We start from the raw sequence: 4862 nt of genomic DNA on the forward strand, positions 1-4862 counted from the left end.
TTGTGTTCTATAAATAATCGTCTAAACTCTTCAATTGCGTTATAGCCAATTCGTGTTAAAGAAACATGCGTAATAGCAGAACCGACTAGACAGAAAGAGAAAGAGAGAAAAAGGGAAAAAAAATTACATTTAGAAGTCTCCAGCAACAATTTTCCACCTACAGAAGTAAGCTCCCTCAGTTTAAATGTTTTTTATTCATTCTTTACAATATGAACATCACTGGCATTTACTGACCATCCCCAGTTGTTCATGAGCAATTGACGGTGAGACCACGTTAGAAGGTACCTAAAAGGCAATCACGATGGGTAGGTCTGGAATCACAAGTAGGCCAGAATAGGTAAGGACAGTAGATTTCCTCATCTGAGGACATTAGCAAACCTTTCATCCATTCCCTTTTTGGGTCTTGAAAGTTGAATAACATTTCAACAACATTAACAGGCTCCTTAGATTTAAAATTGCAGTCTTAACATTCTGCAACAAATTTAATTCTGATTAATGATGCAAATTCAGCAATCTACTATGATTAATTTGTGATAATTCACAACTCAACACATCTCTTCCTTGTTCCAAATTGCTGGACAATTTAAAAAGAATTACACCAACAGTCTGTGCCCTTAGCTTGTTGTTATTTGCCAACGCATTCTGGCTCAATTAAAGTGATGTTTCAGCTCAACTTCAATGGAGAACATAGATGCTCAAAAACACATAGCAAAAATACACTGTGCTGCACTGTGTATTAATGCCAAATTTCCTGTGAATTTGGGTCCGAAAGAAAGCGCCAAACCCACACTGATGGTCAGAATTTTCCAGGCCTGCCTGGGGCTTACAGAAGGGCAGATGGGAACTTAATGGAGTGCGAGGTCAAATGTCAGTTTCCCAATGACTGGTTAAACTTCTGCAATTAAGTTCTCAGAATCTTTCATGGAGGTGTTCATGTAGAAGGCTCTCCATATTGACCAGCTCAAGAGGAGTATTGTTTAATCATAGTCTGCCAGCCTGTTCTTAAAAATTTACAATGTTAGGAAAGACTTAATGGGTCCGCTAACTTGTATGAATGAGACACTGGCTGATTTCAACAAAACCAGGCCAGGCAAGTGGGACTCAATTTAAAAGGGGGAACAACTTAAATGTGAAATTAATCACTAAGGAGATCAACCTAAGAGGGGACTAACATAAAAGATAAGTCATTTGTGGGCTGGTTGGACAGGAAAGATAGGTAATGAAACTTAAGAGAGTGTGATCATTGGGAACATTTGTGGGTTCCTGGAGAATAGAGAAAGCAAATACAGATTAGATTAGCTTACTTACAGTGTAGAAACAGGCCCTTCGGCCCAACAAGTCCACACCGACCCGCCGAAGCGCAACCCACCCATACCCCTACATTTACCCCTTACCTACTCTACGGGCAATTAAGCATGGCCAATTCACCTGACCTGCAGTGTGGGAGGAAACCGGAGCACCCGGAGGAAACCCACGCAGACACGGGGAGAATGTGCAAACTCCACACAGTCAGTCGCCTGAGGCGGGAATTGAACCCGGGTCTCCGGCGCTGTGAGGCAGCAGTGCTAACCACTGTGCCACCGTGCCGCCCATGAGGAAACAGTAACAGTCACAGGTAAGGGATCCAACAAAGGATGAAAATGGTAGACTGGGGCACTGTGCATGATGAGATACATCGGGTGTACACAGGAGGAAGAAAGAGCAATGGAACAGAATGAGGTGAAATAAAAGGGTGAGCCAAGGGAATGTCAATGGGAGTGGAATTGGGGAAAAAGCAGGAATATCTAGGACACAGTGAGAGAGCTGGTAGTGTCAGGCTTGTCTGTCTTGTCTTACCACTGCCCTGGCTTCCTTAGCAACCTCAGCATCAGTCTTTGCTCCCTCAGCATCTCTGTTAGACACCCATTCTTCCTCAGCTGAGGAGGCTGATGAATTCATTTGCCCTCCCTTTAAGGTTCTCACCAGATCACTGAGCTACGTTGTGCATGGCGCAACAAACTGTCATTATTCTGGAAACCCTGTCTGATAAGTCCTGAGTTCTCATGATCCGGGCACTGGAAGTGTGTCATAAATTGAATCAATGTTGGTCACTATTCTGGAAACCCTGACGGCTATATTTAATCACAAATTACTTTACTTGAACATTTGCGAAGACACAAACATAATACCCAATTTGATTTTATTATGCTGAAACTTTATGTTCCTCTGCTGAAATACAGACTCCTGCTGACTTATTTGCCCCGTTGCAACAGATGAATTGGTGGACAGCGAAGAAGGTTACCTTAGATTACAACAGAATCTTGATCAGATGGGCCAATGGGCTGAGAAGTGGAGATGAAGTTTAATTCAGATAAATGTGAGGTGCTGCATTTTGGGAAAGCAAATCTTAGCAGGACTTATGAGTGTTGCTGAACAAAGAGACCTTGAAGTGCAGGTTCATAGCTCCTTGAAAGTGGAGTCACAGGTAGATAGGATAGTGAAGAAGGCGTTTGGTATGCTTTCCTTTATTGGTCAGAGTATTGAGTATAGGAGTTGGGAGGTCATGTTGCAGCTGTACAGGACATTGGTTAGGCCACTGTTGGAATATTACGTGCAATTCTGGTCTCCTTCCTATCGGAAAGATGTTGTGAAACTTGAAAGGGTTCAGAAAAGATTTACAAGGATGTTGCCAGGGTTGGAGGGTTTGAGCTATTGGGAGAGGCTGAACAGGCTGGGGCTGTTTTGCCTGCAGTGTCAGAGGCTAAGGGGTGACGTTATAGAGGTTTACAAAATTATAAAGGGCATGGATAGGACAAACGCTTTTCCCTGGGGTCGGGTAGTCCAGAACTAGAGAGCCTTGCTTTTGGGTGAGAGGGGAAAGATATAAAAGAGACCTAAGGGGCAACTTTTTCATACAGAGGATGGTAAGTGTATGGAATGAGCTGCCAGAGGAAGCGGTGGAGGCTGGTACAATTGCAACATTTAAGAGGCATTTGGATGAGTATATGAATAGGAAGGGTTTGGGGGAAATGGGCCAGATGCTGGCAGGTGGGACTAGATTGGGTTGGGATATCTAGTTGGCATGGACGGGTTGGACCTAAGGGTCTGTTTCCGTGCTGTACATCTCTATGACTCTAGGATGGTGATCTTCTGGTAATTCTGGGCTTGCAGAAATGTAGGTACAATTTCACTGGCCTGAGCAGGTGAAGGTGTTTTGGATCGTAGTAGAGTGGAGTTGGTGAGCACTTCTGGCACACCCTGAGACGACAATTACAAAGCGACAGGGTGGAGGAATAAAGAATTGATGCAATTTGAGCATTTTGTACTTATGCAAACAATTCATGCACATCCAAAAATTCTGTAATATTTTAGTCTACATATTTGATTTGAATGTCAAATATGCATGAGTCTGGTTGCAAATATCCAAGAAATTCCAGGCTAAATATTAAGAACTGGAGTCGGGGAGTCCAGAACGAGAGGGCATAGGTTTAGGGCAAGAGGGGAAAGATATAAAAGAGACCTAAGGGGCAACTTTTTCACACAGAGGGTGTACATGTATGGAATGAGTTGCCAGAGGATGTAGTGGAGGCTGGTACATTTGCAACATTTAAGAGGCATTTGGATGGGTATATGAATAGGAAGGGTTTGGAGCGATATGGGCCGGGTGCTGGCAGGTGGGACTAGATTGGGGTGGGATATTTGGTCGGCATGGACCGAAGGGTCTGTTTCCATGCTGCACATCTCTATGACTCTATAACTAGCACTAAACTTCCTGTACCCAAATTTTAGGGCGAAAAAGATCAAAGGGTTATGGAAAGAAAGTGGGAACAAGATACTGAATAGCAGAACAGGCTCAAACAGCCAAATGGCCTACTCCTCCTCCTATTTTCTGTGTTGTTAAATGCATCATTACTTATCCAAACAGTTTCAGAAAACAATTACTTTTCTGCTACCCTCATTATTGATTTGTACCTGGCTTTTCAATTCCTAAAATATTTCTCCAGCAAAGTCACTGGTCACAATGCCAGTATTTGGTACTTAAGATAAAATCCCCGGTCCTCACCCCACTAATCTCTGGATACAGCACATTATCCTCCGTCATTTCCACCACCAACAATCAGATCCCACCACCAGAGATATATTTCCCTCCCCACCCCTGTCAGCATTCCAGAGACCATTCCCTCCGCAACTCCCTTGTTAGGTCCACACTCCCCACCAATGCACCCTCCATTCCCAGTACCTTCCCTTGCTGCCGCAAGAGATGTAAAACCTGCTCCTACACCTCCCTCCCTCATCTCTGACCAAGGCCCCAAAGGATTCTTCCACATCCAGCAGAAATTTTCTTACAAATGTGTCCGTTGCTTTCGATGTTGCTTTCGTTGCTTACATTAGGGAGATAAGATGCTAACTGCAGAAGTTTTCAGGGAACGTCTCTGGGACACACTCACCAAACAACCCCACCGTCTTCCAGCTGACCAATTCATCTTCACCAAGGACATGTAAGTCCTGGGCCTCCTGCAACGCCAAATCCAAGGGTCATCCTTTACCTGGAGGAAGAACACCTCATCTTCCGCCTTGGGACCCGACAACCACATTGCATCAACATCGACTTCACCAGTTTCCTCATTTCCCCTCACCCCAAATTCAACCCTCCAACTTGGCACTGTCCTACCTTGTCCATCTTCATCCCCACCTATCACCATCATTTTCTGGATTAGAGTGGTGCTGGAAAAGCACAGCAGTTCAGGCAGCATCCGAGGAGCAGGAAAATCGACGTCTTGGGCAAAAGCCCCTTCATCAGGAATGGAGGCAGAGAGCCTGCAGGGTGGAGGGATCAATGAGAGGGGGGTGGAGGGATCAATGAGAGGGGGGTGGAGGGATCT

This window comes from Chiloscyllium plagiosum, chromosome 29, assembly GCF_004010195.1.
Source record: "Chiloscyllium plagiosum isolate BGI_BamShark_2017 chromosome 29, ASM401019v2, whole genome shotgun sequence".
In the NCBI taxonomy this organism is placed as follows: domain Eukaryota; kingdom Metazoa; phylum Chordata; class Chondrichthyes; order Orectolobiformes; family Hemiscylliidae; genus Chiloscyllium; species Chiloscyllium plagiosum.